Here is an 8,831-nt window from a genome sequence, read left to right on the forward strand (position 1 = left end):
TGGAGTTGACATTCATGTTCTATGTTTATGAAGACTTCATGAAATCCTAATTCCTTGTGGAGACAAACAAAACTCCATTAAAAGGTATAACATTAGTATTTTTAGACATTATTCAACATTTCACTCAAAAGGAGATCATTATTACTGCAATTCAATTACATTTCATTTCTATTTCATGTTTAATTCCCAAATCGGGGTTTGACCTAAGGAAAACCCCTATTCCTAACCTATTTCCCTTCTCTGGTGTGTACAAGAATAAGTAGAGATCTATGACATTTGGTTGTCGCTTTATTCACAGAGATGAACAAGTTCCCCTTTGGACAGTGTAAAGTCCAGAGGACTAGAGTGCTCTGCATTCTAGTCTCAACATTTCAAGATCTCCCTCTGAGAATAGATCCAAACCCTCTTACATTGCTCAGATATAGGTTCATGGCTTGAATTAATGACTATAACTCACTATTAATGCATTCTCACTTCAATTCCAACACATTTAATCTAATTTCAACATTTTCACAATTCAACTTAAAAGAGGACCATCCCCAAAGTGAATCTAATAATAATTCTCTAACCCCATCCTTATTCATTTGTGGTTGGATCTATTAGGTTTATTCCTTTAATTTAATGGTCCCTAAGTCTAAATGTTAGTAGTTTTCATACATCTAATGGTGGAAACCCTAATATTTTCACAATTGTTTTTGGTGAGCCTGACATCTTACACTTTAATTTTCTAATTGATGTTCTCATATCTGAGTGTTTATGCATTTCAAATTCAAATTTATATTTACAAGTTTAATTTTCAAATTAATTTCAAAATTTTAGAGGCTAAATTCAAAAAAACTCTAATTTTTAATTCTAAAATTGAGCTTATGGGTTGTCTAATTTGCATTTATTATTTCATATTTGACTATTCATTTAATTTCAAATTCAAATTTTCCCTTCTAGATCTCATTTTCAATGTGAATTACATAAATTTAGTGATTGAATTTATAAAAACCCTAATTTATAATTCTAAATTTATCTTATGGGTTGCATAATTTTTCAAATTAATTTTTAGATTTGATTCTTATGATATGCTATGCTACAATATAAATACATTTATCTTTAAAATTGACAAATCAAATTACTTAATTAATTGGTTAACTAATTATTTTCACATAATTTTATATTATTTAATCATAACATTAATTTTCAAATTCAAATTTCCCTCCTTTGTGCATGAGTTTTACTACAATTAGTCCTACCTATAATATTCCTATGAGAAGAAGTTACAGAATTAAGGATTCCCAGGTTTTAATTACTAAGGATATGGAGCCTAATTTGGATAAATTGTTTGATGATAATATTGGTGGTTCTTCTATTCGAACAATTAATGTCATTTATCCCCATTCTATACATAATTCACATGATGAGGGCGAATCTATAGCATCCCACCAAGAAACCCTAAAGGAATTAACTAATTAACCCAAATAAGAGTGAATATATATATATATATATGCATTAACATTAAAAGGATGACAATACTCTATAATGCACAAGTGGAAGACTACTACAACTTATTCCTTAAGGTTTCCCAATGCAGTTACTTAATCTAACCATACATCATTTATGTGAATAATTTAAATCAAACGTAACTTTTAATGCATACCACATCTTAAGAAAAATAATGAACTAAAGTAAACCATTTAAAAAATTATTGATTTATAAAATAACATTGCACATTACTAAATCTACATACAACATTATCACAATTAATTGCACAGAATCAAAGTTTCCATTAATTGATATAAGATCCTACCATCTAAGTCCCATTTCATATACAACAAATTTACATCATAAGTATATCATAGTTACATCATGATTACATCATTTCCCATATAGGAAAGTATATACATAGGTTACATCAGATACACATAAGTGCAATGGACTTATATATAAACCCACCATCTACAACATTCATCTGACCAAAACCAAGAGAGCAATCTAGGACAAGAACAAAGCCATTCTACACTAGACTGAAACAAAAACCCTGATGGAAAAAAACTCAACCACCAAACCATGTGGACCAAAAATGACCACCCCTCCATGCTAAGAGATAGACATAAGACCCTCAAGCATACAAATGAAAGGGTGAACAAAACATGATCAAAATAAACTTTCATCGATTAATACACAAATAAGGTACATAGAGACAAAGCTTTAAATAGGACTACTTCTGAGGTTACAAAAATTGAGGTAGGACTCTAGTGCTTACAATGGGAGAGTGTCATCACATAGCATGATATCAGTTATCCTGGTAGGTCTCCATATGTCCCAAACCCTATCCAAGGTTATCCTAGCAACCTCTCCCAACCCCCGACCACCATTCAAATCTCATGTGGAACCAACATAACTTTCAAGAAGGAAAGGTAATTGATCTTGCCATTCCAGGCCTTCCACACCTCATCTTGATCTTAAATGAATAGTCAAGTCATGAGAAAGACACACTTAATATTGTTTAATGTGCTAAACTATCCAACCCCCTATTTCATTAATTAGGTTATCACTTATTAAGCTCTACTTCTAATGGGTTATCTGAGCAGCCACTTTGGGCCCTAAACCCCACTTGGAAGCGATTCCCCCTTATGACACTAAGCCTACCCAAAACCAATCATCATCAAATGAATCATCATAAACTAATTTCATAAGTCTCATTAAAAATATCAAAGACACCATAGACCATAAAATGGGTTCCAATAAAATCTAGAAATACATTGCATCTCAACCACGTAAACATCAATTACGAAAGCTTCCAATAAGAGCACAAAATGGCTCAATCCCATAGGGCGAGTAATTTTACAATACCAAGAAACTAATAAGCCACAATTTCCATTAATTTAAGCAAAGCCCATGCAAAAATAAGAACATCAAATTACTGACCAAAGACATAAAGCTCAAAGACCAACCTTTGGAGCCTCAAAGACCTATGGGCCATAACAACATAAAAGTCACAAAACCTTGACACCTATTGGTTTAGGTTACTATAACATAAAGGTCAATATTTTGATTTAATTAAACATAAAAATAATACCCAAGTCAAAATATTAACATCAAGGCATAGAGTAGCTTTGGCCTATTAACATCACCAATACAAAACTACTCACATTCACACTTTCAACGATGGAAAATGACTAGACTAACATATAATCAAGCATCACTAACTAAATTATTCTCACAAAATAATGATACAATAATGTCAATAATATTACAAACATTATTTAATTAAAAAATTTAGAACATATAAACTCACACATTCCCAAGTCAACCAATTTTTACTAAATAAACAATATATGAATAAAATATATACAAAAGATTATCCACAAATAAGAATAATTAATCTTTCCCATCAAACATATGAATATATTAATTACAAGAGAATAATGATAAACTATATATATACAAATGGACATATATAAATATGTGTATATATTTATATATTTCATCATTAATGAAAATAATAAATAAAGAGAAAAAGGGTAATCTTCTTGTTAATAGAATAAAATAATAAATACTCTATTATTATTATTTCCGACATTAGAAAGGTACATTAAATTACCAATAATTTTAATTTATTTTAAAACCAAAATGAAATAATTTAATTTCATATACCAAATTACATAATTCTAAATTCCTTAAAACAAAATGATTTAGTTTAATCCATATATATATAAACTCACACACACATATATATATATACATACATATATATTAATTATTTATTACTCCCAAGCATGAATAATTCAATAAATTACTCTCAAAATAAATGAAACATAATAATAAATCAATAATTAGAAGCTACCAACATAATAAAATATTAAACCCAAACTCAACACCTAAACATACACATACAACATACCAAAGACATTGGATAATTGCCTATTTGTCATTTCGACAAGATTGACAAAAGACTTCAGACATTGCACTAAAACCGAGTAAGCTGAGGGTGACACTGACGAGCCTTATGACTATCTCCACAAATTTTATCAAGATAATGTAGGAATGCCAAAGACATCAGATAATTGCCTATTTTTCATTCCGACAAGATTGACAAAAGACATCAGACATTGCTCTAAAACCGAGTAAGGTGAGGGTGACACTAACGAGCCTTATGACTATCTCCACAACTTTTTATCGAGATAATGTAGGAACGCTCAAACCTATGACACTAGGTGGAGTTGATTCCTTTTACCTTCAATCCTATATCATCGAGAAAACATACACACATATATCCAACATTTACAGGCACACCAGTGGAGGAGAGTCATGACATTCTGTGTCTCTCCAAAGTGAGTGATGGAAGACCATCCACTCGCACCCCATACAAACTCATACACATACATGAAAACAAATGCATGATATATCTCATACATGAAATAAATGTGTTAGTCTATGGTCAATACATAAGCATAAAATCTAAGTTTTAAACATCAATAAAGATATAACACATAACCATCATTTAGTCAATCCAAAACATCATAGCATAATAAGATGATAAAAGTAAGATATTTTTGATCCAATGAAAGGTAAGTTTGCTATTTTTGTCCCTTACTTGGTCATAGATCACAATATTTATCTCATGGACAAAAAGTTGGTTGGAATATTTATGGGCCTGAGGCCAAATATTAAAATTGTTAGGGCTTTTGTCAAAAAGAAGTGGAGAACCAATGGTCAAGTTATTGTTTCTGCTCTTCTTAAAGGCTACTTTTTTTTGAGTTTTCATGTAAGGAAGATATTTTGGCTATGAGGAGTGGTGTTCCATGGGTTATTGGCAAGTCCTCCTTGGCTCTCAAGAAGTGGACCACGAACCTAGATCTTTGAGATTCTATTTTTGAAAATATCCCAGAATGGACCAGACTTCCTAGCCTTCCACTCGAATATTGGAATGAGGATGTCTTTAGTGGCTTGGAAATATCATTTGGAGAGCTTCTTTCCATTGATCCAATGACAACGGCTTGGAAGAGGCTAGTGTTTGTAAGAATCTATGTGGGGGTCTCCCAAAATGTTGACCTTTCATCTTCCATTCAAATACAATCGAAGTGGGGCACCTGGGTGTAAGATATTGAGTTCGAATCGACCCATTTTTCTTTCTTAAAATGTATAAAATTAGGGTATTGGGAAAAAAGATTCCCACTTAATGTTAGCAAGAAGAAAGAAAAACCCCACCCTAATCCAAAGAAAATCTACAAATTGAAGTCTGGGGGGGGATGGAAATGAGAAATAAGGTACACAAAATGGTGAGAGAGACAATATAAGGCTAGAGGTTCCTTTGAATTCTCATGAACAAGAGGATGTCTTAGGAAGTCAGGTTGATTTGAAGAACTTAGAACCAACAAAAAATAAGCCAGAAATTGAAACTAGTGGGAAGGAGGATGGTGAGATCGACCTGGAAGACATCCTAAGATAGACCTCTACTATTCTGATTAAGGAAGTCAATTTGGAGGTAAATATTGGGGATCCAAACACCTAATCAGATTCTAGAGGTAATGGCCTTTCAAGCCAAGATTCAACTAAGGGTCAGGACCCAGAGAATTATTAGGAAATTGTTAAGGATACCTATGGGGACTCCAAGAAGATCATGGAGGAACCAAGCAAGAATATGGCTCAGAACTACAATGGAATGATGGATACCCTTTAGTTATCTCAGAAAGGGCTATCAAACAGGGATTGTGAGCTAGGAAAATAGAATATTTTTCAAGATGATTCTAATAGGGATGATGAGGATTCTCACATTAGGAAGGAGCTAAAGAAAAACAAAATGTAGAGAACATCACTAAGTGTATCTACCAGATGTAGAGCTAAGAAAAATTGTGAGGCCACAAAGGGCTATCAAGGAAGAAAATATTTAAAATGGTATAGGGAGCATGGAAGCTTTAAGGATATAGCATATGTTATTCAGAAAATCATACCTGAAATTTGTAAAATCCAATCACCTGGTAAGATATGAAGATTATGTCATGGAATATCAGGGGTTGAAAAATCTCCATAAGAAAGATATTTTGTACAATTTTGTTAGGGATCATAGACCATATATGTTACTGGTCCAAGAATAAAAATTCCTAAAGAGAGAGTGGAAAAGATGAAAATGTTTAAGTTTTGTGGAGTGCATGGAAATAGTTCTGAAGGTGCCTCTAAGGGCATTGTTACCTTTTGGAATATGAACTTTATTAAAGGAGAACCTCTATTTGAGAGTAACAATCATGTGGCTACTAGATTTTCCCATATTAGAGACAAGTTTTGTTGGATTCAGTCCAATATCTATCCCTTAGAAGGGAAATGGGCTAGAAAGGTTTTTTGGAAAGCGCTTGCTACCTTCTCCACATAATTTATCAATGAAAATTAGATTGTCATGGGAAATTTTAATACCCCTCTTCAAGATAAAGAGAAGTTTGAAGGATCCCAAGTGAACTTGGAAAGTAAAATGGATCTTTAAGACTTCATTAATAGCCAGACATTGATTGATTTGGTGCTAGGAGGAGCCTCTTATACCTAGTCAGATCAAAGAATTGGCAAGGATTTGATTCAAGATAGATTGGATAGAACCTTGATCACTGATCAATGGTTAAATTATTTTTTTCTTTAAAGGATCTCTCTAGGGTGGGCTTTGAACATATGTGGCTTTCCCATCCCTTTCTCCTTGAGGAAGTTAGGAAATTGTGGAATATCTCTATCTCTAGAACAACTATGTTTAGAGTTGCCAAGAAATTGAGGGAAGTCAAAAATAAGGTTAGAAGATGGAACAAGAATACCTTTGGTAACATTTTTGGTACCAAGGTTGAGTTATAGCTTGAACTCAAGGAGATACAAAAAAAATATAGTTAGAGGGCTAGGTTGATGACTATAAGTTGAAGGAAAATAAATTGCTTGTGAAGATGCATGACATAATATCAAAAGAGGAAGAATTTTGGAAACAGAGATCTAGGGCTCTTTGGATTTCAATAAGAGATTAAAAAACTAGATATTTTCATATTACTTCACTAAAATAGAGGGATGCAAATACAATCTCTCACATAGAGCATAATGGTATCCATTTTGAGAATGATGAAGATATTCAAAGGCAAGTTGTCCTTTTTTTCAGCAATCTTCTCTCGATGAATGATGGAGTTAATCATATGATGAAAGATAATATTTTAGAAGCTATCCCTATACTTGTTAAGGAAAAGGATAATAAGATGATAATGGCTATTCCTTCTAAGGAAGACATCAAGAGTGCTATCGTTTCTTTTGAAGCAAACAATGCTCTAGGACCTGGCCGACTTCCTATGTTCTTCTTTTAGGTGTTCTGGGAGATTGTGGCTAACGATGTGGTGAATTTTTTAAGGAGTTATTTGGGTCAAAATGCCTCCTCAAAGAGATAAATTATACATTCTTGGTCCTCATCCATAAGTGCCCTAGAGCTATGGACTTTGAAGCTTTCAGGCCTATCAGTCTCTATAATTCTTTCTACAAAATTATGTCTAAGGTTCAGACCTCAAGATTGTTGAATATTCTTCACTCCTTGATCTCTCCTGAGTAGAATGGCTTTGTTCCTAGTAGGAAGATCCTTGATTCAATTATTACTATTAATGAAAATTTTCATTCTCTTGTGGAATCTAAGGCTAAGGGTTTTCTTCTCAAGTTAGACATTTTGAAAGCTTATGATCATGTTGAAAATAATTTTTTTACTAAAAATTATGAGGGTGTTTGGCTTCAACAATAGAGTCCTTCTACTTATTGGTCAACTCATTTATTTAGCTTCCCTATCCATCATATTCAATGGGTCCCCTTCATATTTCTTTAAGTCTTCTAGAGGGCTTAGACAGGGAGACCCCATTTCACCTATTCTTTTCACCATTATGGCGGAATTCCTTGGTAGGAAATTGAAAAGGATGGTTGAGAAGGGGTCTCTTATAGGTTTGAGGCCTTCTTCTAGTATTCTAGTTTGTTCTCAACAATATTTTGTGGATGATACCATGTTGATGGGGAAATCTACTATGGCTGAAATAAGGAGCCTAAAAAAGGCCTTGGATGACTATGAGTTGATATCTATCTAGATGGTTAGTAGACATAAAATCTCTCTTTTTTCTTCTATGAACTAGATTCTAGGCAAATCAAAATAGCTAGAATTATGGGATACATAGTGGATTCTATACTATCTACTTATTTGGGTTTTCCCCTAGGTACTAAACCTCTTGATGCCTTCTGGAATTATTTGATCGATAGATTCATCAAAAAGATAGATGGATGGAAGGGTTCTCTTCTCAGTCAAGCAAGTAAAATTCAACTTCTTAAAGCTACTCTTCAAAATCTTCCTATCTATGCTTTAAGTCTTTTTTAAATCCCCTCAAAATTTGTTGAGACCATTGAAAAATTTGAAAAAAACTTTCTTTGGTCTAGGGTGGAAGAAAGAAAAAGAAAGTTTCTTATTGGTTGGGAGGCTATTTGTAGACCAAAAAATGTGGGAGGTCTAGGTCTCATGCGTATTAAATCCATGAATAAGGCCCTCCTAGCTAAGAAAATTTGGAGAACCTTTTCCTCTAATGGTGAGTGGAATAATATTTTAAGGAAAAAATATTTGGCCAATTTTGGATCTCTTATAAAACCTTTCTTGATTCTTCTATTTTGCCTCAGGGGTCAACACTTTGGAATGATGTGGTGAGAGGAAGGAAAGTTATTGAAATGAGAATTGGCTGGAGTATAAAAAAGAGAATCAGGAAAGGTTCTTGGAAGATAGATGGTTATTGAAGGATCCCTTAATTTCCTATGAAAGGTTCAATGGGTGGGTTGATACTTGCAAGGCGCTATACGAGACTCATGTC

This window comes from Cryptomeria japonica, chromosome 3 (assembly GCF_030272615.1).
Source record: "Cryptomeria japonica chromosome 3, Sugi_1.0, whole genome shotgun sequence".
Taxonomy (NCBI): domain Eukaryota; kingdom Viridiplantae; phylum Streptophyta; class Pinopsida; order Cupressales; family Cupressaceae; genus Cryptomeria; species Cryptomeria japonica.